At 34.8% G+C, this 26,116-nt stretch overlaps 1 pseudogene; it reads left to right on the top strand.

The window, feature by feature from the left end:
- Positions 1 to 2,641: 2,641 nt before the first annotated feature.
- LOC121987058 lies at positions 2,642 to 21,117 on the top strand (annotated as a pseudogene).
- The last annotated feature ends 4,999 nt before the right edge of the window (positions 21,118 to 26,116 follow it).

Raw genomic sequence — 26,116 nt, 5'->3', positions numbered from 1 at the left:
ATCTCAAAATAATACTTGGGACAGAAGATTCAATTAATTGAGATTCAAAAGTTGAAATTTCACCTCTCCCATTAATAGGTTTAGTCAGAACATTTATAACACGACCCAAGTAACTCTTATTCATGGATATCTAAGTAATTAGTCCTATTGCTTTTACGAAACTTCCCTCTTATATCATCAAACTATCATTTATTAATACAATGCCAACATGATTTGATTCCAAATTCAAAGCAATGCCTATTGTACTCTCTTAAGACTATACTAATTCACCTGCCATTATTTCATCAAGACCATGAATACGAGTAATTCCATCGCCTACTTGAAGTACAATATTGATATTCACAATCTTTACTTCTCTAGTATATTGTTCAATACGTTTATGGATAATATTACTAATTTCATTGGCTCAAAGGCTTATCATTAGCGTTTCTTTATTCTTTTTAGGAAGGAAAAAATAATGCCTAAATTAAGAACTAAGGTTAATCCGTTATTTTTTGCATGATTATGAAAATACGAATATTAGCATGGATCATATGGAAATGTAACTCAATATTCAAGTAAGTATTCAAGCTTCTTATATTATAAGACTTGTTGGAAAATTCATTGTCAAACCTGATTAATCATTTTTTTCAAAATGAAATGTTTCATTTTTATAATTTTCTAATTATTCTAAACTATCACTACTCACTAGTGACATTAATCAATTTACTTTTTCTCATTCTATTTTAATTGTTAAAGTATCTATTCATTTGATACTCATCCACTTCTATTTCTACTTTACCGGGCTCTTTTGAGCTGCTTAGCAACCTTTTTACATAATTCTTCCAAATTTAAAATAGTACTTAAAATCTCCTGTTTTCAATTATCTAAACACTCTTATTTATACACACTTATTTTCCATCAACAACAATTAAAATCAATAGAACAACAATTAAAATCAATAGAGTTACGTATAGAAATAAGAAAACATATTTATAAATTCTCACCTAAATGTAGCATTTTACATCTATTCAATATATCTTTGGTTCCAAATCTAGCTAGTAAGTTACAAGAAATTTGACCGACGCTCAAATTCTTAGAAATTGTCGTCAACAAGAACATTGTAGGAGTTTAGAAAGATGAAATAAATTGGAAACAAAAAATAATTGATCCTACGTCGTAGTTGACTTAAGTCAGAGCTTCAAGCGATCAGAATGGATCTAGTCGGCCTATGCACTTGTAATATTTATCTCTAAACAGGTTTAGAGTCGAACTATTCGAGAGGTCCGAATGATTGAAATCGGTTCCAGACGACTGGAATACACACGAAGCACAGACCTAACTCATATGACCTAGGATCTGAATTGACCAAGAATTTGGTGTGACCGAACGGGTTTGATAAAAAAATGTCAACTGCTAAAAAAATTTTATCAGTCAATTAGATTTGAATTTTTAATCCTTTGACCAATTACTTCATTAACTTTGTTATCATTCGACTGTAATTAATTAGTTTGTTATCCATTGCTAATTTGATATTCTATCGAGCTATCTTTTTGATAATTGATTTTGGAACTCGTAATAAATTAACTTGCTTTATCTACTTAATTTATAAGTAAATTACCTTTTACAACCATCTATCTGCATTCGATTATCTTGCTAGCTCTATCATAATTTCTTAAATGCTCAATGTCTAATCTAACTAATTTATTGGGATTTCTTATCTGTTTGTTTGGTATCTCATATCTGATCGTCTTGTCTACTGAAATTTTTCATATGTCAAACCGGACATCCTTATATATTGAAATTTCATCTGTCCAATTTCTGATAGATTTCACCAAAAATACTAGCCACCGTCACAATGTCAACGTGATACTAACCTCAAACCGTTCTTTATATCAAAATATTGATTGAATTATTGCTGTGCGAGTCTTACGAATATAAATGCGTCAAAACTCGAGAAAAAGAGCTTGAATTTTGGATTAAATAGTACACTAGTTTAGCAAACAATTAAAATTACTAAATCAAGTGGTTTAAATTCGCATAGGTAATTTTAAAAATATTTAAATTAACCCCTTTGCCGGTTCACTTTTGCTCTCCAAATTAAACTCTTAATAAATTATATCAAATTGGTATTTAAGGACATAAATATACTGAGAATAACTCATTATGCGCTCTCTAGATCCATTAATTCATTTTGGCTAAACAAAAATTTGATTTGTATTAAAATATTTGTTGCTCTCAGTATGATGTATCGAATTGATACTTAAGAGCATGTAAATAAATAAGAGAACTAGACGAGCACATAAAATCTTGTTTCATATCATTTTGAGTTATCTAGTTCATTAGCCGATTTTGACCAAAATTTATTGATGAACCTAGAGAGCTCGGAATGACATAAAATCATGTCCTGTGTGTTCGTCGAGTTCTCCTAATTATATTTACACTCTCAAATATCAATTGAGTAGATTATATTAAGAACATCAAATTTTGATCATAAAACTTTTAATCATTTTTTAAAAAATTTTAATCACTACTATAATGTCTCAATTGATTAATTTTTTTAGTCACATAAACTTATCGAATGGATTGCTATAATTAAACAGGAACAAGCAGGATACACATTATTGATCATGTCTGAGAGTCGAGGCGATGGATGCTGGGGATGTGGCGCTATAACAACCCGACCCCTTGGCCCCTTGGGCGGCCCAACTGGCGGTCCATTTGGTGGCCCCTTATGTCGTCGACCGACGACCCTCAGGCGTATGTCGTTACTCACAAGGTCTTTCCATCCCTGACCAGTGAATTTTTGCCTTCCCCAGGATTCGAACTTTAAATCTCCAGGCTAAGTACTAGAGTTTATGAATCCTGGTAGCCAAGTGAGCGGTCACTCACTTGGCTACTAGGATTCATAAACTCTAGTATTTAGCTTGGAGGTCTAGAGTTCGAATCTGGGGAAGGCAAAAAATTCACTGCCCAAGGGTGGGAAGACCTAGTGAGTAACGGCACGGTCGAGGATCGTCGGTCGATGACATAAGGGGTCGCCAGTTGGGCCGCCAGTTAGACTGCCTAAGGGGCAGCCAAAGGGTCGCCAAATGGGCTGCCAGTTGGGCCGCCCAAGGGGCCGAGGGGTCGGGTCGTTGCAATAAAAAGGTCGCTCACTTGGCTACTAGGATTCATAAACTCTAGTACTTAGCCTGGAGGTCTAGAGTTCGAATCCTGGGGAATGTAAAAATCCACTGGCCAGGGGTGGGAAGACCTAGTGAGTAACGGCACGACCGAGGGTCGTCGGTCGACGACATAAGGGGTCGCCAGTTGGGCCGCCAGTTGGGCCGCCAGTTGGGCCGCCAGTTGAGCTGCCCAAGGGGCCGACCCCGCATACCTCCGTTGAAGCTTGGGCCCTTTATATAGTGCTCCGGGGATACCCGTACACACTCCTCGAAGTGTGCACGCTTCTCAAAGCTCCCTCTGAAAAGACATGTCAGGAAAGTGTTCCTGACAACATACCTTAACAACCCGAGCATATCTCTGACATGACTGTGGAAACTTCCGTCGTACGATCCACTGCCTGACTATGCCGCCGATCATGTTGTCTGTTGGTGGCACGTGTTATTACCTTAACGACCCGAGCATTCTGTTGATTACTTCAACTTGTTTTTTAATGCCTTTTTTTTTGGACATCTTTTGCACTTTAAAGAATGAACATAATCTGATGATATATTTCACTTAGTCATGTCCATGAATGGTTCAATTACTCTAATGAAATCTTGTTATTACCTTGCACATTTTTATTTCTGATGCTGTGTATCTTAGTGCATCAAAGTTATGTGGTCAAGTTTGTAAACTGGCCCCAGCAATTTAACCTTTCTATTCAGTTCCAACTTTGCAGTTTTCAGTTAAATAGTGGGCGGGATCTAAGGGGTTGCAAGGGAGGTACAAGCTTGTTACCTCTCTCTTCTTGTTCTTTAACTTGGTCATTGCATGCATAAAATATGGGTATATAGGCTAATATCACATCATGTCCATGCAAGATCATGGATGTGTTCTGCTCATACTCATTCCGCATGAGTCATTCCTTTGTTATTTGAATTTTTTGAGTATGGGACTAATATTATTGCTAATAATTGTTATCAAGTTGCAAGAAAAAATTTCATTGATGAGTGTATGATAATTGTAGACGACTGTAGATGGTATATCATTAAGAGTAGATTTATCAAAGAGAAGTGATCTAAAATACTTGAGCATACAATGAAGGACAAGGTTGTATAGTATAACAGGATGTGTATTTTCTTAGGACGCGTAGGTTCTTAAATACTTGACACTGAATTATCGTTTTCTCTGGAAGACCTTGTTTGTTGTTCTGTTGATTTAATTATGTATGGCTGATATCCTATCTCAAATCAGCTCTCTATTGGTAGATTTTGGAATAAAGTAACACGAGTCAACCTTGGTTCAGTATAATCCGGGCCCTAGATTTGCACCCACCCGTGAGAGAGTCTCTCTCCATGCATATATTTACAACATCAATGCATGTGTCATAATTTAAACCAACAATAAAACCAAGAGACTTCTAATGTGGAACTAAACTCATATACAATAAAATCTCTTCATCTCCACCTCTTTATTCCATTCAAATTTCCAACACTATCATATGCTTATCTAATGCCTAACCTTACATGTTCATGATACAGTGTTAACCGCTGCAAGCGTGAATTAGCTGAGATTGCTGTTAAGGCAGTTCTCGCTGTTGCAGATCTAGAGAGGAAAGATGTTAATTTGGAATTGATCAAGGTTGAAGGGAAAGTTGGTGGAAAATTGGAAGACACAGAACTTATTTATGGTATTGTGGTTGATAAAGATATGAGCCATCCTCAAATGCCTAAAAGAATTGAGGATGCTAAAATTGCTATTCTGACATGTCCATTTGAGCCAGCCAAGCCAAAGACAAAGCATAAGATTGACATTGACACTGTGGAAAATTTTCAGACCTTACATCTGCAGAAGCAGAAATACTTTGATGATATGGTTCAAAAATGCAAGGTATATATGCTGCATGTTAATTAGTTTTCTTCTTATCAAACAATTAATTGAGTTTGGTACCAAGTGCTCTAAGATTTTGATAAGTACTAGAAATTTCTGCACTCTGATTGTTGGCCAATTTGTTTGTTGATAATTCAATATTTGAGAGCTGATTTATAAAAAATTTCTACCCTTTTTTCTTGTAGTTATTTCATTTTCATTAGTTAATATATTGAGTTTGGGCTATTCGTTTAAGTATCCTCACCACACATGAAGCATGAAGCAGAAGCGTTAAAAATAGAAATTGTCTTTCCTAACAATTTGAGATTTGGAGATAAGTGCTTAGTCAATCAACTTATGCTTGGACTACTTTATTGTAGAGTTTTTATGACTTTTATATGCAGAAATTTATTCTGTTTAATGTAAAACTGCCTTTGGAAGTGTTGTTTTTTTAATGAATGCAACTATAGTTAAAAAGTGACAATGAAGTAGATTATGATTTGAAATCTCATATCATACCCGAACATGGTGGAAATGTACCATTTTAATACATTTTTGAAACTTATGCTACTTGACATGTTTTTGTGCTGATGTGTCAATCATATGTGGATGAATATTGGATCACGCCAACACTAGTCTTGTTGGTAATGGTAGCCTTTAAGCCTTGCCCTTGTTCAACTTGAGTAGCAACTCTAGGGGACATTGACCCATGGATTGAATGGTGATTGTTGGATCCCTTGGGGCACATATACAAAATAGGTTGAGATCTATATTCATGGTTGTAAAAGGATCAAACATTTCCAACCACAAAGGAGGGTTTAGTTTGTACAACACTAGAAGTATGATGATGGCCATCCATCGTATCCTAATATAAAGTTTAAAAATATTATAAAATAAATAATAAAAATAAAAAATAAGAAAATTAGAAAATGTGAGGTAAGAAAATGAGGGACGAGGGAATATGAGTTTAGAGAATGAAAATAAGAGATTGTGAGTCTTTTAGATGAGACATAAGGGGTGAGTTTTTCTACGAGGTACTTTAATTAGTATGGTTTAAAATCTTCAGCAAACTACATATGACTTGAATAATACAATTTCAGTATAATATTGTATAGCGTCAATATGATTTCGATATTTTTTAAATATAAAATATATTAACTAAAAAAATATTTAACATAAATATTTAAAAATAAAAAATATATATATTTTTAAAAATAAAAAATATAGAGATAAATAAATTTTTTATTATATATTTTTAGATTAAAATAAATAAAATATATAGTTAATTAGATAATTTTATTAGGGTTTAATTAAGTTTTTTTATCCCTATCATAGTTAAGAATTGATTAAGATGATCAACTTAAATTTTAATTAAAACCCCTTAGCCCCCTCACAGGACCCCTCCGAGGGAGTCGTGCGACTCATCCACGGTACTTTTTAAATATAAAATAAAATATTTAAAAAAATTGTTTAAAAAGGAACAAAATATGGAGATAAATAAAAAATATTGTATATTTTTAGAATTAAAATAAATAAAATATATAATTAATTAGATAATTTTATTAGGGTTTAATTAAGTCTCTTTAGACTATTCCTATCACATAATTAACACATATGATCTCAATTTTAATTAAAAAACTCATCCGCATGACCAGTTGACCTCTCTGGTGTGGCCATAGGATCGAACGACCCCTTCGGCATGGCTCCTGGGGTCGCATGACATCTGCACGATTACTGTGGGGCCTGTTGTCGGGTCGTGCTAATCGATGGGCGGAACGAAATGTTTCGCCCGTTTCGACTGGCTCGACACAATATTTTAATCCATGAGTTTAAGTCCACTAAAATATACATTTTTTTAAAAAAAAAATAGGGTATTTTGGTCTTTTTTACATTTGGACTAACCCTTAATATAACCTACACGGGTCCTACTACGCATGCGTGCCATGCTTGGTCCTGTACATGGGTTGAGCCCCTACTGCATTGCTTGACCCACTAGAAAGGGCTTAACAAGATTCAATCAAATTTTGACAGATTGTGTGGGGCACGACCTATACTGTGTTGGGTCATGGTGGGCTGTGGGTAACGTGACTTATTTGCCATCACTAGTTCATGCATATTTGTGTGAGATGACTTAGATCATGTCGAATCAAGCTGGACCAGATCCAACTTGTTTGCTATCACTAGTTTGTGAACTATTTGTGTGAGACTAAATTGTGACGTGAAATTTTCTACTCTAACAACTCAAGGGCATTGAGAGGGCACCTATTATTGAAAATCTAGATTAAGTATTTTGTAAAGCCAAATCCCTAAGTATTTGATCTTTGGTAAATTTCTATTTGAAACTTGCAAATCTAACTATTGCTCATTGTGCATTTTAGGCACGGTAGATTTCTAAGAAAATTTGGTTTTTGACATAGGCTGACCTGACTACATTTCAGTGGTCCCAATAGTGGTGCATTTTGCTTGTTTTTGCTGCAATGCCTTTACCGCTTAAATAACATTTGATTTGCTTAGATTTGTTCTTAAGTAGAAAATCATCGTTGCATGAATTTCATCTGAGGACACAAGTGATGCAGTTCAGATTAGGAAGTTTGAATTTTATTGGTTTTAAAAATTGCAACTTTATTTTGGTTAATGTATTTTTTTTTTTTTGGAATAAGTTATCGAGAGCATATGGTATTTATTTCTAAGTTTACTTAAGTTCAGGAATGGATTAATTTTTGCTATGTTTTAAGGAAAATTGGTTATGTTTAGGTCCTTGAAAAGAACACTAGTCCCTCTTGTCATTTCATCTTTCAATTACTAACATTTTTCGCACCTTGAGTTTTTGGTTTTCTACTTAGTGATTGCTGTGTTTCTTGGTACTACAACAATTTAGTAGTTATTTAGAGGCTTCATGCCAAGCATGGTTGCAATGCTTCCTTAGAGCAGTGGTAAGATCATTTACAAGATGTTGCATACTTGGAAAGTAAAAGTGCAGATCGATCAAAGTGGATTTTTTTCTTTCCTATCTTATGTTACCAGAACTGGGAAGAAAATTCTTCTCTATTTTATCCTTGCTTTGAAACACACACTCTTTGTCTCTCATGGTTAGTGGAAAAGGAAAAACTCAATTCTAGAAGCGTAAGGAAATAAAAAGATTAGAGAAAATGATAGAATTGAATTAGTAATAACTGGAAGAATTTTTTCTTCATCTTTCCATCTTTTCAATGAAACAAGTGGGAAGATTTTTTTTGTGTGTGATTTTCTATTTTCCTCCTCTTCTCTAACTCTCCACTGTTGTCTATATGTAATTTCTATTTCTTTAGTAAATAGGACCTTAGTTTCTAAATGCAACTAGAATATGCCTTTGTACTTAGTACTTTATTAGTTCTCTTTGAAACAATTTCTCCTTGGTTAATTGGTAAAAGTTGGAGCATGATAAAATGTTCTTTGCTTTCTTTTTTATCACTATTTTTGCTCTTGATATTAATTAAATTTCGACATTTTTGCTCAAGGATTTGAACGATTTTAGCACTTGATTTTGATGTATAATGAAACCTTCTCCACCAATCTTATATGGAAATTTGAATGTCACCTTTCCATGTGTATATAGAAATTCCTGTTTTTGTCTAATGAAACATTCGAAGTTTTTTTTAGATTTCCTTTCCATGTTTTTTCTCAAATTAAATGACTGATATTTTGATGTTGCTTTTCATTTTTCCATGCATCACTTTTGCTAAAGGTAATTAATCTGGTCCTTTACTTGGTTAGGCTGGATTAGTTAGAGAGAAATCATTTGGAACTACCAAAGATCGAATGTTATATATTGAGCATTGTGCTAACTCCAGAGCTGTAACCATTTTCATTCGTGGAGGTATATTGATTCTTCGTTGTTTAACTCTGTAAATGTAAATCTAATTTGTTCTCACTTCACACAAATGTTAATTTTGTGAGAATTTGTTAATTAATAATTTTGTTTCTTTGACGAGATTAAATTTATATATTGGTACTTTCTTCTGAAAGATGTCGTTTGTCTGAACTTTCTTAGGTTTCATTCTTGTTCAGAACATTGTTCTCTCGAGTGTTACTTTTTTACTACATATCTGATATTGCTGAAGTTCCTCTTCAAAAGAAGAAAATCACCTCTTTGTCACCTAGAGTTTTCTTCTTTTGCCTTTATTAGATTATTATTCATGACACACCACATTACTCGATCCTGATCAAGTATCTTGAACGGTGAACTTGGCTCATCTGACTAGCAATTTTATCTATGAACTATAAAATGTTGATAGATAGGTGTGGATGCCATCTTACCACAACTGCTAATAGTGACCTTTTTCAAACATTTTAAAGATAATTGATAAAGGATCTCGAGTTGTACAAGCTCCAAAGAGCACATGCAAACATTATTTGGTCTTTTACCATCCAGCATTATTACTTCACTATATCTTTGAAGTTTATATGTTGAGCTCTTATTATTACTATGTTTGGTTGTTATGTAGTGGATTATTTATTTGTTCATGTTATAATTTTCTGTAATCTCAGCTGACTTTATGATATTACATCACCCAATTTGCTAACAACATCAATCATAAACCTTAGCCATGTTGACCTCACTATTAGGTTGAACAAAATATTTCCTTTAGGCATTGGTGGCAAATAGTAGCTAAAAGTGTACTCGGTGAGTTAAAGGAGCATGCACCACTAAGTAAGAAATCTTGATGGTGGAATGAGAAAGTATAAGAGAAAATGAAGGAAAAGCGAATAACTTATAAGGAATTATATATTTGTAAGAACGAGAAAAACTTAAAAAAATATGCAATAGTCAAGAAAGAAGTTAAGAGCGTAATGAATAAAGCAAAGAATGAAATTTTTGAACGATTATATCAAAAATTGGATACTAAAGAAGGGGAAAGAGACATTTATATAATAGCTAAAGTGAGAGAAAGGAAGACAAGAGATTTTATCCAAATAAAATGTATTAAAGATGAATGTAATAGAGTACTAGTAAATGAAGGAGAAATAAAAGAGTGGTAGAAGAGGTATTTTCATCAACTTTTTAATGAAAGTTTAGGTGACCAACTTAACTTAGGTAATTTAAGTAGGTCAAATGAGTATAGAAATTTAAATTTTTATCGTAGAATTCAAACTTCAGAAGTAGAACAAGTTTTAAATAGGATGTACAATAGAAAAGCTGTTAGACCAGATGATATTCCGATAAAGTATGGAAGTGTCTAGGGAAACAAGGTATAAGGAAATAAGGTATTGAATGACTTACAAAATTATTTAATATGATATTGAAAATAGAAAAAATGTCCGATCAATGGAGGATAAGTACTCTGGTTCCTTTATATAAAAACAAAGGAAACATACAAAATTGTACAAACTGTAGGGGTATTAAACTAATGAGTCATACCATTAAACTTTAGGAAAAAGTAATAGAAAAAAGATTAAAGAAGGAGACAACGGTGACCAAAAATCAATTTGGGTTCATGCCTGGAAGATCGGCAATAGAAGCTATAGATCTTCTTAGACAATTAATTAAAAAATATCAGGAGCAAAAACAAGATCTACACACGGTATTGATTGACTTAGAAAAAACTTATGATAGAGACCAAGAGAAATTATATAAAGAATTCTAGAAAAAAAAAGTATTATTGTAACATATATTGAACTAATTAATGATATGTACGAGGATGCAATGACTAGAGTAAAGACTTCAAGCAGAGTAATTGAAGCATTTCTAATAAAAATAGGGTTACATCAGATCAGCTCTAAGTCCCTATCTTTTAGTACTAATTATGGACGAACTTATTGCACACATTCAAGACACAGTATCGTGGTGCATGTTATTTGCAGATGATATTATTTTGGTAGATAAAACACGTGAAGGAGTAAATGCTAAACTAGAATTTTGGCGGGAAACACTAGAAGAGAAAGGTTTTATGCTTAATAGAATAAAGACAGAATATATAGAATTAAGTTTAGCAATATTAGATATAATGAGACAATTGTTAAGATAGATGATAAAGAGTTGCCCGAAACTGATAGCTTTAGATATTTAGGATCATTTTTGTAAAATGATAGAGAGATTGAGAGAGATGTCTTACATAGAATACAAGCAGGATGGTTGAAATGAAGGAGAGCGTCGAGTGTTTTATATGACCGTAAAGTACCTCCAAAACTTAAAGGAAAGTTCTACAAAACCGCAGTTAGATCTGCTATGTTATATAGAGCTGAATGTTGGGTTATACTCGAGCACATGAGCAGAAGATGAGAGTTACAGAGATGAGGATGTTAAGATGGATGTGTGGACATACGAGAATAGACAGAATAAGAAATGAAAGCATTAAAAGAAAGTCGGAGTTGCATCTATTGAGGAAAAACTCCGAGAGACATGTTTAAGATAGTACAGGCATGTACTGACGCCCAATAAATGCTCCAGTTAGACGATGTAAAACTATGACAAACATACATATCAAGCGAGGAAGAGGAAGATCAAAAAAAGACTTGGTTAGCAACAATAAAACAAAATAAAATTTATTTAAGTATAGATAATGATATAGCAGGAGATAGAGCTCAATGACATAAAAGAATCATATAGTCGATCCCACCTAGTGGGATAAAGCTTGGTTGTTGTTGTTGCAGACTTTAGTTTGTTTTGCATATCTTTTCTTGAAGGGAGAGAAAGCACTTGGTCTACACGATCTTAGGTTTAGTACATAGAATATTTGTTGGGGGGATATTGATGGGATTATAAATGTACTTGGAGTCCCTTCTACATAATTTGAAGATAGTGACTTTGGCTTTCTTTCTATACATGGGAAAAGATATGAAAATAATGGAATTGTATTTGTACTACTAGAAAAAAGAAAAGTGATGGTCTAAAGTACCTGACATCTTCCTACAAGGAAGGAAAGAGTGTAGGAAACTATTTTGTTATTAAAAGCATATAAAAACATTAATGGAAAATATATTTGAAAAAAAAATATTTTGAAATTCTCGAAGTTTGAATTTGAGCTCCCTTGCTTGCTAATTTGAGTTTTCTGCCTAAATCGAATGAGAGTAAACCGAAAAAAAATTCTTTTACTTCTCTCCCTTTCTTCTATGAAAGGAAATGAAGGGAAAATGCAAATTAACGCACTGAAAACAAATGTTGAAATGTTTTAACCTATTAAATCACTAAAATGTGAATTCTAGATTGGTTTTCTTTACCCATATTTTTATCTCGAGTGTAAGGAATGAAGAACATTTTTATACGAGATTGAGTCAAGGGGAAAAGGACTTGCTTTTAGCGATGAGGAAACTATGGATTTCAACTTTATTGTAATACAAAATGTTAATAATTTGAATTTTATTGTAATGACCAATGAATCTTTGTTAAAATTCAACTTTATCAATTCACTCTGGCACTCTTTAGATGCCGATGTTTGAGATAGCCTTTTAATTTACATTGTGGAATGTAATGGGGACTGTTTATATGAGCCTTGTCTAGTAAGAGCAAAGGTATTTGACATTAAGCAACATTAAAGGATTGTCTTCTTGAAGACCTAAGTTAAAGGATGAATTAAAGTTGACACATAAATTGAAGGAAGAATCATCTAACTCTTGCTTTTTTTAATGAATAGAGAGGAAAGATAAATTTTTGAATTAATAAATTTAAGAATCTATTCCAAGATTCAAAATCTCAAATCCTACTGAAGTCTCAGACTTTGACTGAAACAATATTGTTCCGTTAGTGTATTGGTGGTTTAATGTATGGTGTTGGTGGAGATGGGAAAGGTGGAAGGATATGAAAAAGCTGGATAAGAAGAGAACACAACTATATACCCAACTCCCATATAAAATGGAATATTTTTTTGATATTGTATCGCATGGACAAAGCTAAAAATATAATAAACACTTTCAATTCATGTTGACACATTTTATAGCATGTAAAAGAGAGTTGATAGTTAGAACGACACAGTTCTCATTGACATTATTGAGATAACAATGCGTGGTATTGAGCTTTAGTAATTTATTGGAATGATATATTTTGACCGTGCTGCCTGTCACAATAGGAGATTTAAAACCATTATATATTCTTGGAACTCATCCACCCAAAATCAAATGGTAGACTAATTACCACTTGTGATCATATAAAAGTGATCCACCCTCTTCATTTACAATCATTCAAAGAGACAACTCAATGAATATTTTCTTGCCATCCTCCCTGTTAGCTTTCCAACTTTTTTTATACATCCATCCTTCAGCTTTACTTTTCTGTATAGCCATCCTTTTAACTGACCATTTCTCCAAGGAACTAGGCCTTAAGTGTTGGTTTTAGAAGATGGAATATCTAATGCCTTTTCATCCAGAAAATTGGATTGTACTAAACAAAGCCATGCACTTTGGATGAAGCAATCTCTTATAGTGCAATCTTAAAGCCATGCACTTTGGCATTTTTGAATGCTCAAAAGTTTCATATTAGAAGAAAGCTTTTACGAAAGTGCTTGAGTTTTAGCAAAAACTGCTCTACAATGTCCTATTGGTTAAAAGGCATTAAAGAGAAAGTTGTAGTGGAGTTGGGGATTGTGTTGGTATCATATTAAAAAAAATATGCTGAATAGCCAATAAGGTGCAAACCATAGTGGAGTCGAGGATCAAATCTGCATGCGTTGAGGAAAGCTAACATTTCGTTAACAAACAAAAGAAGAGCTAAGGGGTGTACTTAAGACCTACCAAAAGCTTAGGCATTTATTGATTACATAAATTGAAAACCCAGTATCAGATTGGGCATTATGTGTATTTATGCCCTTGACAAACCTGCGGATATTTACTTAAAAAAAGAATATAGTAAGGCTCAGAAAGAGAGGAGATTGCTAAAATGCTTTTTCCCTTCTTCACAAGTTCCCTCTTTTCCTGACTATTGGTAGAGCCTATAAGGAAAGGACCAATCTTCAAGTGTAGTGAATGAAAAAACAATATATTGTACTTTAAAAAAAAATAAAATTTAAGGACTATAAAAAGTAAATTCAATTTTTAATCCAATTTAAAATTTTCAAATTAAAATGAGAATGGAATTTTGAGTATCCTCGCCTAATTCTTGCAATGCGTCTTGGAAGGGGAATCGATAAAACAAATTTAAATTTATAGCTTGGTCTAGTGAATAAGTGGGTAGAGCCTCATGGCTCGAATTTTGATTAGCCAAAGGCATCGAGTTATCTTCTTAATTTGAATTGCTTGACTATCCATTCTAGTTCTATATTCCTCGAACTTGCATACGAATATCTGACTTCGAATGTCTTACATAGCTATTTCTAGATATATTTTTTTACATTTAACCAATATAAATATTAAATGTCACTTAGAGTATCAGTTTTCGAGTGGCAGGCCATCTCTAGAATCTTTTACGTCTGATCAATAGATGTATTAAATGTCACTTAGAGTGTGTCAAGTATGTGACATGAGTATGGAGATGATAGATAAAGAGTCTGAGTATCAATGATCTAGTTAGGTCAAGCTTGACATTAAAATTCCATATTGATTTGATTAAGTCCATATGCTCCTATTTCTAATAAGATTCTATTCTAGCATGACTTGTACATGTAAATGTGCTTATCCATAGATATTAGGTAACCAAGTTCTTTTCAATTTGATGGCAATAGGCAATAAGGAATCCAAAATATATATTATCTCTATTGCCATAGGATTGAATGGTCAGCTGATTTTATGAACTCCAATGTGGGTTCATTAGAGCCATATATTCCTATACCAAAAAGAAATCTCACTTTGATTGATGTACAAGGCCCTGTATCTTACAATGGGGAAGATTAATCTCCCAATTTGGCTCCTTATGGAAAACCATTAGGTATGGATTCCTATCTGGTTGGTAGTCAGGGAAGTGTTTAAGACGGGCTTCTGTTGGAGCCCCTAATAATTTGGCAAACTGAAGATTGTCTTTAGATTCCTTCTCCCTACTGGTTCAGGGAAGCGTTTTTCACTTTTAACTGCTTTCTGCAGAAGTCAACCTTAATTGATAGGCTGTTTGAAGCTATCAGCTGCTAAGGTTTTAGAAACAGAGGAATATAGCCTGAATATGCTGCATGCTGATCTGACTTTGAGAAAAATTGGAATTCACTCAGGTCATACAAAACATGCTCCTTTAGGAGTTAATTTTTTCCCCATAGATTATCCATAGGTGCACATAAGGGGAGACCGGTCGGATTATGGCCGCGATCCGGTCACAATTGGTTATGATTTCTCCCGGGTTCACCATCTCCTCAGATTATAGTTTGGGTCGGGACGGGTGGCCGGAAGCCACCGACAGTGGGCAAGTGGCCAGGCTGCCAAGCGCTGAGTGGGAGGCGACCTCCAACCATCCGTCCCGATCCAAACTATAACTTGGGGGGACGGTAAACCCATAGAGGGATCGCAACCAATTGCGACCGGATTGCGACCACGATCCAACCACAATTACAAATAGTCTATCCCCTAATCCACTTTTTTGTAGATGGGGATCTGGCCTCACATAAGGGAGGAAAAACACCTCTTCCTACATTATATTCACAATCTTAGAATATTGGCCTTTGGGACCCATCATTAGTTTTTTTGTGCTCGGCATCCCTATAGACCCTCAGTGGCCTGGGCATTCATTCTTTCTAAGGAAGGCATGATAAACATGCCTCAATGTACCTTGACTTATCATTATTCTCATAAAGTTAGTTCGAGAAACTATATTATTCAAGCTAGTGGGCAGGGAATCTCTTTTAGGCTCAGAACTAGCAGCCAGAATGAGCATAATCCAAGGCTGCTAATCAACATAATATATTTTCATATGCTTTCTGTTTCAGATGGCTCCTTTCTAATTCATTTGTATAGCTCAAATGGTCGCCTTCCATGTCTGATTTGAGATCTTTGTCTTTCTTACAATTGGAATAAGGGAAGGTTTGAAGGTTGACCAAATGGAATGTGAGATAAGAGAGGAAAGGAGTTACAGAGTGGAGGATATTATTATTTTTCCAATTTTGTTAATCCGTTCTTTGACTTAACATTGCAATTGATTATGTAAATGGACGGATCATTTCAATGATCCATTTAAGCAAATGAACAGACAAAATGAGAACTTATAAAAATATTCGTCTGCCCATTCATCATCTTTTCATTGGATCTGGCACTTTGCAATATGCTTATTTGATGAATGAGAATCTCCAAACTGTGAATAGTGTTGAAAATTATTAGCAAAAGGTTTTAGATGCTTGGGACTGGATGATTGGGGTAGGGGTCTATTGAGCTTAGGATGATAACTGTTCTGGAGATTTATACCTGTATGATCATAATGTTGAGTTTTAATTCAAAGTATTCTTTTTGTTTTTTGGTAATGCATATGTGTATGCATTTAGTCTCACATTGCTAAGTCAAGAAGGTTGGAAGAGCTTATATATGGAGTCCTTTCATCCTTGCTTAGCAATGTTAAGAGGGTCTACACGCATGCGCAGGCCGAGCCCAAATCAGGTGGTTTCAGGGGGGGGGGGGTTCGAGCCGAAAATCCATAAACCGGGTGCGACGCACGCGATCATTGCGCGCAAAGGGGGTGCAAATCCCTAGCTCGTGGGCCTCGCACTTGCAGGCGGCCTAGTTCGTTTTTGCCAATCTGGTTCGTTTTTGCTAGTCTCTGATTTGATCAGCTGTCCGCGCGTGAGGAAGCAGCGCACCTGCCCCTGTCCGCGCGTGAAGAAGCGACGCACCTGCCCGGTTCGCTGGCAAAGCACTCCATAAACCGGGTGCGACGCACGCGATCATTGCGCGCAAAGGGGGTGCAAATCCCTAGCTCGTGGGCCTCGCACTTGCAGGCGGCCTAGTTCGTTTTTGCCAATCTGGTTCGTTTTTGCTAGTCTCTGATTTGATCAGCTGTCCGCGCGTGAGGAAGCAGCGCACCTGCCCCTGTCCGCGCGTGAAGAAGCGACGCACCTGCCCGGTTCGCTGGCAAAGCACTCCATAAACCGGGTGCGACGCACGCGATCATTGCGCGCAAAGGGGGTGCAAATCCCTAGCTCGTGGGCCTCGCACTTGCAGGCGGCCTAGTTCGTTTTTGCCAATCTGGTTCGTTTTTGCCAGTCTCTGATTTGATCAGCTGTCCGCGCGTGAGGAAGCAGCGCACCTGCCCCTGTCTACGCGTGAAGAAGCGACGCACCTGCCCGGTTCGCTGGCAAAGCACTGCTTCAGAGTGTATAAATACACTGCCTCGGTTCCTCGTTTAGACACACTCTCAAAGCATAGCATTCTTCCCTCTCTAGTGCGTGCACTACCTTCTTCCTCTTTTCCGAGTTTTCCCTTGTTCTGATGTTTGGTTCCGCGATCTGAGGTTGAGTTCGAGTGCGCCGTTCGTTTTGGAGTGCACCTACGGACGATATGAGCGGTTGTCGGATCTTGGGGGAATTTTGCCGGAGAGCCTCTGCACTGTGAGCGGTAATAAATTCTCTAAAGACAGTCGGCACGCCGACGCTTCAACCGAAGATACCAATTTCTTAACCTTACTCATCTATTTACCTGTTTATTGCATGTTTATTATTTTGATGCAATTTACTATTGATTAGTGCTCTCGTACACAAGACCACGTAGATTATATGATTGGAAGTCCTTTAGTAAAATGTAAAAGCATGTTTATCCTTATTTTGACATACTAGATAAAGACAGTAAGTACACTTTTAATTATTCTGGGAGAGAGGAGAGAAATAGAGTAGGTAACTTTGTGAAAGTTAGTGAGTCAGTAGAGGTAAAATTGATTCATGAATTGTAAGAGCATCCACATCAGATGTCTTATTTAAAGGTTTTATCTTAAATTTTAGATGGGATAGTTAAAAATTTTTTGCATCAGTTACTTTATTCATTCCCTAAATTATGCATTTATGAACAATACTTTTCTAAATTTAGTGAATGGATTTCATTCCCTGAGAAGAAATAGGAAAATTGATATATGGTGTATTGAAAAGTGAATATCTAAATTTAATAAAATAATTTTTTTACCTTAAATTATACATTTTGAATAGAAAAATTAGTATGGATGCTCTAACGTTACATCTTTATCTGATTACTAATGGTGCTTCTTCCAAGTTCCATCTTTGATCGAATCTGTTTCCCGTGCGAATTTATGTATACGTATGGTTCTGATTCAATCAGTTTTAAAAGTCCATCTGGGCGGTTGCCTAGGTGGCTTCGCCAAAGGGCAACTTAGGTAGCCTTCGTTAGGTGAGCCCTTTAAAAACTGGCCTAGGCAACTTAGTTTAGACAGCCAAAGTGGGCCACACAAGTCTAAGAAAAAAAATGTAAGTTTGTTCATTTAACATAGTTATCTTATTTATATTTTAATATTATAGCATAACACTAATTATAAATTAGCTATTTGTTTTTCGAATTTTGACCGATATTTTTTAATTTAGGTGTGATTTTTTTTTGTTACAATGTGAAATATAAAATGCTTCATTGTTTTTGTTTGTAATACTTCTCAATTATAAACAGTTCATTTGTGATTTTAAATTTTATTTTGATTGATTAGTAATATTATCATGTATCATCATCTTTATTTTAATTTATTTTCCTTCTTATTTTAATATTTTAGTGTTGATTGTCTAGGTGCCTGCTTATGCCCTTGGCAGCGAGCAAATAGCCTGTAGCATGGAAGGCCCCTTTAAAATCTTAGATTTGACCGAGATGCCTCTCATAAATTATACCATTTTGGTAACAATATGAAGTAGGGGAATTATTATATATGTGATTCTTTAATCACACTACTTCAGGTAACAGAATGATGATAGAGGAAACAAAGCGTAGTCTTCATGATGCACTGTGTGGCGAGGAATCTGATCTGCAACAATTCTATTGTTTATGGTGGTGGTTCTGCTGAAATATCTTGTTCAATTGCAGTGGAAGCTGCTGCAGATAAATTTCCAGGGGTTGAGCAGGTGCAAAGATCTAAACTTCTGAGTCACTGTCAGTCAGTTATTTAAACACCAAACCTGAAATTGCTCCTTTTGCTTCTTGCTTCAGTATGCTATCAGGTCCTTTGCTGAAGCTTTAGATGCTATCCCAATGGCTCTTGCAGAGAATAGTGGTCTCCCACCTATTGATACTCTTACAGCAGTTAAATCTCAGCAAATTAAGGTAATCTTTACCCACTGATGCTATACTGCTGAGTGCTCGCTAAGTGTTCACATTTCCTAAATGTAATAAAGGGAAATGAAATTGGTTATACTTTCTCTCTCTCCTTGTTTAAGAAACATGTTCACATTAGAATAGAATAGAATAGAATATGATCCCACAGGTCATCTGAGTTGATATGTGGTGGGATGCTTGCCATATGAGGTCGCGGGATCGAAACTCAGGGTAGTTGGGGCGTAAATCCCGGTCCCTGTGCAACTCACCCCACCTGCCACATGCTCGCTCAGGATGCTGTGATTTACCTCCCTCGTGATGACCTTGGGTCGGGTGCAGCGGGGGCGCTGGGGCGAGCGATTTCGCCTTTTTTGCCACATGTTCACATTAGAATAGCCCCTGGGATTATGGTGCAGCGGTAGGACATTCAAGTTATCACCGAGGCACCCGTGATTTGATTCCTAGCTATGATGAATTTGTAGGAATTTTTCCTCTAAATGGGGCGCTTCTCAATTTATCCTAGTGGCTGGTGGAAAATTTCCGTGGGGCAGCGCCCCAGGGCTAGCCTGTAGTTTATTATGGTTTTATTGTGGTTATATCAACCGTGAAAATAATTCTTTTTTACTTATAATGTCATCTGCTTTGCAAACATCTGTAGTGAGATAACAAGAGATGCTACCGGCATGTCATACCTACAAGGATAACATTAATGCTGTAAGCATTAGAATAACCCCTGGGATTATGGTGCAGCGGTAGGACATTCAAGTTATCACCGAGGCACCCGTGATTTGATTCCTAGCTATGACGAATTTGTAGGAATTTTTCCTCTAAATGGGGCGCTTCTCAATTTATCCTAGTGGCTGGTGGAAAATTTCCGTGGGGCAGCGCCCCAGGGCTAGCCTGTAGTTTATTATGGTTTTATTGTGGTTATATCAACCGTGAAAATAATTCTTTTTTACTTATAATGTCATCTGCTTTGCAAACATCTGTAGTGAGATAACAAGAGATGCTACCGGCATGTCATACCTACAAGGATAACATTAATGCTGTAAGCATTAGAATAGCCCCTGGGATTATGGTGCAGCGGTAGGACATTCAAGTTATCACCGAGGCACCCGTGATTTGATTCCTAGCTATGACGAATTTGTAGGAATTTTTCCTCTAAATGGGGCGCTTCTCAATTTATCCTAGTGGCTGGTGGAAAATTTCCGTGGGACAGCGCCCCAGGGCTAGCCTGTAGTTTATTATGGTTTTATTGTGGGTATATCAACCGTGAAAATAATTCTTTTTTACTTATAATGTCATCTGCTTTGCAAACATATTAGTGAGATAACAAGAGATGCTACCGGCATGTCATACCTACAAGGATAACATTAATGCTGTAAGCATTAAGCTGTAAGCTTAAGCTTCAAATTGTTCTGATTTTGGAATTTGTGAACTTTCATCTTACTCTCGTATGCCATGCCTATGTTTTTTGATCTGAAGTGGGTGGTTTGATGCTTTAGCATTCAATGTTAGTCTGGGGTGTTGAATTATCAAATTTTACATAAAGATGGTTACAATTTCTCTGAGTCCTCCTGAATACTTTAAAGAGAGAAGCATGGAAGTTCTTTGATCTTTTACAGTTGTCCTGGTGCCTAATTCCGTTATGATTATTTTTTAGTTGTAATTTAGGTTTCCTGGTTATGTCTAATCTCACACGTGCTAGTGATTTGGCTTATACATGATATCATAGATAAAGTACATGCGGAACATTCATATATTATATTGTCAGTTGTTTTCGAGGGTATGTAAGATTTAAATGAGACTAATATTTTGGCATTCCTGTGGTTGGCGCAGGAGAATAATCCACATTGTGGTGTAGATTGCAATGATGTTGTGACAAATAACATGAAGGAGCAGAACGTATTTGAGACGCTGATAGGAAAGCAACAGCAGATCTTGCTCGCAACTCAGGTTGTGAAAATGATATTGAAGATTGATTATGTGATCACTCCATCTGACTATTAATTCGCGGTTAAGCTGGTTAGCGAAGTTGTTTCTTAGTTGTAATCTCATTGCTTCCTCGCGTTTTCTCCACGGGTTTGTGTTTTAAACAGGTTTGTCACTGATTATTTCCACTGGTAATGGCAAATAAGCATGAGTCTTAGAAACTATTATTTGAAAGAAGTTGAGACTCACTTGCTAAGACTTGAGGGTTGAATTGTGCTGAACTAATTTGGTTATCTGTGGGGTTTTGATGTATGACATGATCTAATGTGTCAAGTATACAGGTGTAGGAAGTCTAAATGGATCATGTAGATTGGACATTTAATAAGGCAAAATGTTTAAATAGGAATCAGACATTTGGTGAGTTAGGAAATTCAAATGGGCTAGGTGGATTGGACATTTGACAAGGCAAAAAGCCTAAATAGGTCAGGCGGATTGCGCATTTGGTAAAGGTAAGAAGTCTTAGGTAGCGTTTGGTTCTCTCCTAAGAATCGAAATGGGAATGGGTATCATAGTATTGTGGAATGAGAATGGGTATGAGCTTGGGTATCATTGCTAAAATTAATATTTGGTTAGTTGAATATTTTTAATCGGAATCAACTTAAATTTCTTTTTTTTACCCTTAGAGGAAAATAAGAGAAAAAATTAGATGGAAGATAAAGTTGAATGTGAGAGAAACATATGATGAGAGAAAAAGTATGATGGGAGAGAAAGTGTGATGGAAAAAAATGAAGACAGGGAAAGTGTGATGAGAGAAAATGAGGAAAGAGAGCGTGATAGGAGAGATTGAGAAGAGAAAAAGTTTGATGAGAGAGAAAGTGTGTTGAGAGAGAAAGAGTGATGGGAAAAAATGAAGAGAGAGAAAGTGTGATGAGAGAATATGAGAGATTGAGAAGAGAAAGTATGATGAGAAAATGTGATAAGAGAGAAAGTGTGATGGGAAAAAATGAAGAGAGGGAAAGTGTGATGAAAGAAAATAAGGAGAGAGAGTGTGATAGAAGAGAATGAAGAGAGAGAAAGTGTGATGAGGGAAAATATGGAGAGAGAGAGAGTATGGTAAGAGAGTTTGAGGAGAGAGAAAGTATGATGAGAGAATGAGGAGAGAATGAAGAGAGAGAAAATAATGAGAGAGTGTGTGTGATGAAAGAGAATATAGAGAGAAAATGGTAGAGAATGTGTGATGAAAGAGAATGAGGAGAGAGTGTGTGATGAAAGAGAATGAAAAGAGAGAAAGTGTGATGAGATAAAATATGGAGAGAGAGTATGGTAAGAGAGATTGAAGAGAGAGAAAGAATGATGAGAGAGAAAATATGATGAAAAATGTGGAGAGAATGAAGAGAGAGAAAATATGAGAGTGTGTGTGATAAGAGAGAATATAGAGAGAAAATGGTAGAGAATGTGTGATGAGAGAGAATAAGGAGAGAGAAAGTATGTTGAGAGAGAAAATGTGATGATAGAAAGAGGAGAGAGAAAGTATGATGAGAGAGAATAAGGAGAGAGAGTGAAATGAAAGAAAAATTGAACAAATATACTAAGGGTATTTTCGTCCAAAACTTAATTTTTATTCCCATTCTATCAAAATCCAAGGGAGGAGGTGGGTTTCATCCATACCTAAATTTTTGAGTTTCATTCCAAAATCTTGATTCTATTTCCATCAACCAAACATAAGATTTAGGAATGAATCTATTCCCTCATTCTCAAACTTCTAAATCAAATGTCACCTTAATTTCTTAAGGATGATATGTATCTAACCAAAGTAAGAAGTCTAAGATATGGTTTTTTGGTAAAAAATACTTGAGTAGTTTCTTCCATCTTGGAGATTGACTTGACTAAGTAATCAAGAATTATTTTGAAATCAAAGTTAAACAGTTCACTAGTGTTAATTGAGCCATAACAAATATTTTATTAGATTTGGCTTTTGAATTAGTAAAATGACAATAATTTAGTTTTCGATTACTACTGAATTATATATTATTTTGTACTTGTTTTATTTCAAAATATAGTTTTTTAGTTGAGAAAATTGTAGAATTTAGTCAAATTCATAAGGAGCTTGTTTGCTATCTATTAACTCAAATTCAACCAGAGTTAATTAACCCGATGATGATAGGTGGTCAACTAGAGGTTAATGACTAACAAACAGATAAAAGTTGTGCATAGTTGGTCGATCACATGAACAACAATGGTCGACCAGAATAGCTCGATTAGGTGTTGATGTGGCCACAAGAAATGCTTGTTGATAAGAGGACGAAGTAAGAAGATAAGCTCAAATTAATAAATTTTATCTGGATTTATCGATAACGCGATCACAATATTGATCTATCAGATAACAAGGTCGACAAACTGATTCAGATGTTGCGGTACATGTGGTAGCTAATCAGACGGATCAGTCGATAAAATGACAAAGAGATCAACTTGGTTTTAGATAAGGTTGGTCCACAAGAATGCAACGTTTCCTAATTATTTATAAATAGGAGACTTGCTCGTCCAGAACATCACTACAACATCAATCGCAATCAATACAAGTAATTTAAGCACCCATTTTAGTGTTCAAAAGCATTTTGTATGTATTAAACTGCTCAAATTTCAGACAGCTTGGAATTCTTCATTTGGTATAATTTATTTAACTTGTCATTATTGTTTTATGATAGTTAAATATCCGACTTTACATCATTTTACTTAAACTATAATTGTATAAAAGTTTTATTCATCTTTGAAAGGCTCCAGAAAAGAGAAAATATAACGATTTTAACAAGGAGTGATTTACCTAATGAATCATTAGGTTGTGGAGTAGGATCCTGAGGCTTATGGAGTCACTTTAAATTCTTTTGTCTATTTTATTCTTGCACCTCATTTGAATTATTATTCAATTTTAACCTAGAAAAATCTAAAGCTTATTTCCACTGCATATCTCTGATAAGCTTTATTTTTTTTTAAAAGCGTTATTTCACCCTCTTAAGTGCTCACCTTGATCTTATAATTGATATGATATCAGTGCTTGTTTTGGTTGGTTCAAACAAGTGAACTTCTCTCTAGCATTGATAGTAGTGTCTCATTTATTATTTTAGATTCAAATTAGGATATTAAGAGGATTTGACTCCCTTTGTTTCTAAAGTAGAATCTAATCCTTTTGTCTCTAATACTCTCCCTCTTTCTCTTTGATTCTTTCTGCACTCAATATTGAATAACACAAGATTAGATTTCAAAATCTATTTATAATTTTGAAGTGATCTTATGTTCTAATCTCTCATTTCTCATTAAGTCAAAATTGAATTGTACTTCTCCACGTAGTCATAAAGAGATTATGTTTTTCAAAATGACTTTTCTACATAAGAACTTCATCAATTTCCCAAGTCACCAAGTATTTAAAAATTTTTTATCACATATACTAATAATAAATATGATATGCAATATCAGTAATTATAAAATAATTATAAAAGAATAATAATTATAGTTGTGATATAGATTGAATATAGTAGGTCTTTATTAATTTAAATTAATTTATGATTATTGTTATCATTATTTTTTTGATAATCAATCTTATCTCACGAAAATTTCTTACTGTTCATTAGGATAAAACAGAAAGCACAGATGAGTCATGGCGGATAGTCCAACATCACAAATAATTTAAATTTCTTAGATCTAATATGTCCTTAGTAAGATTCAAACTCTCATTACTTAGGGAACCAGTTGCATACTTATCATCGTACCATAGTCCCAATCATAGTTTACAAAATCGTGATCCTACACAGAATTGATTTAGGGTCAGGATCGGATCGTAGAATCGTACGATCCTACCAAAAACTCTTAAAATCTTACATATATGATTAATAATTAGAAAAAATACCTAAAAAACTCATTTATATATAAATTACTAATTAATTTTGTATATATATGCAATCATGTACACTCAATACCTCAAATTACATTACTACATGTATAAATTTAAATTAACTTGTAATTCAACTATCATTCTCGTATAATAATAATATTTATATTTTCATATCATAAAATGAAAGAATATAAAATTTCTATTAACACAATAATAATAACACATTCAATGTCGAAAATATTTCCTTGGTTTATAAGATAATTCAATTTAACAGTCAACAAAGCACCTGACACATAAGCTATTGAATCCTTTGATTAAAATATGAACGCTGGAAATAATCTTCTAAAGACTGGTTGATGTCATACAATACGCATCCAAAAGCTCATTATTTTGGGAGGAAATGACATAATATTATTGATAAAAAAAACTAACTCAACAATAATTAAACATATGTTTAAATAATTTAAAATCCTAATAAGATGAAAAAAGATAATAAAAAAAGATAAAATCTTCTAGACATTCGAAAATGATTTAAATGATATTTTTGGGTTTGAAATAGGGTGGTTAAGGATAAACTTTGAAATTTATTAAAGATCTCTGAACGAGCTTTGATTTGATATATTATAGGCCCTGTGGTTCAATACAAGTCAAAAGTTATGATATCTCAAAGCTTCCACCGATCCTGCTTCGATCCTACCGATTCTATTCCGATCCTACCGATTCTATTCCGATCCTACCGATCCTGCTGCGATCCTACCGCAAAAATGATTCTGCATGATCCTAGATCGATTTTGGGTTTCCGGATCGTAGGATCGTACGATCCTATGATCCGGATTGCGATTTTACAAACTATGGTCCCGACAACCCTTTGATAATAAATTAAAATATGGCACTGTTTTTTTTGGGTTGCCCTTTCAGTTTTGCCCAACCTAAAAAACCCAGTGGCGACATTTTTATTAGTTATCATACCTCAATAAAACTACATTTGCCATTAATTTGACTATGATTATTTGTTAAAGTGATAGATTCTCGAGTACCATCTACAACCCAGAAAAACACAACATTCTCTATAATTTTCAAATCTCATGGCATAAGAATTGAAAGTCTCCCCAAATTCAACTTTTATTGTAGAAAATGAATAAAAATTTTGACCACATATAAATTTACCAAGTTTTTTCTTGGACTACTAAC

The sequence above is a fragment of the Zingiber officinale genome, chromosome 5B (genome assembly GCF_018446385.1).
Source record: "Zingiber officinale cultivar Zhangliang chromosome 5B, Zo_v1.1, whole genome shotgun sequence".
Taxonomy (NCBI): Eukaryota; Viridiplantae; Streptophyta; class Magnoliopsida; order Zingiberales; family Zingiberaceae; genus Zingiber; species Zingiber officinale.
This window is presented reverse-complemented; position numbering and strand designations above follow the sequence as displayed.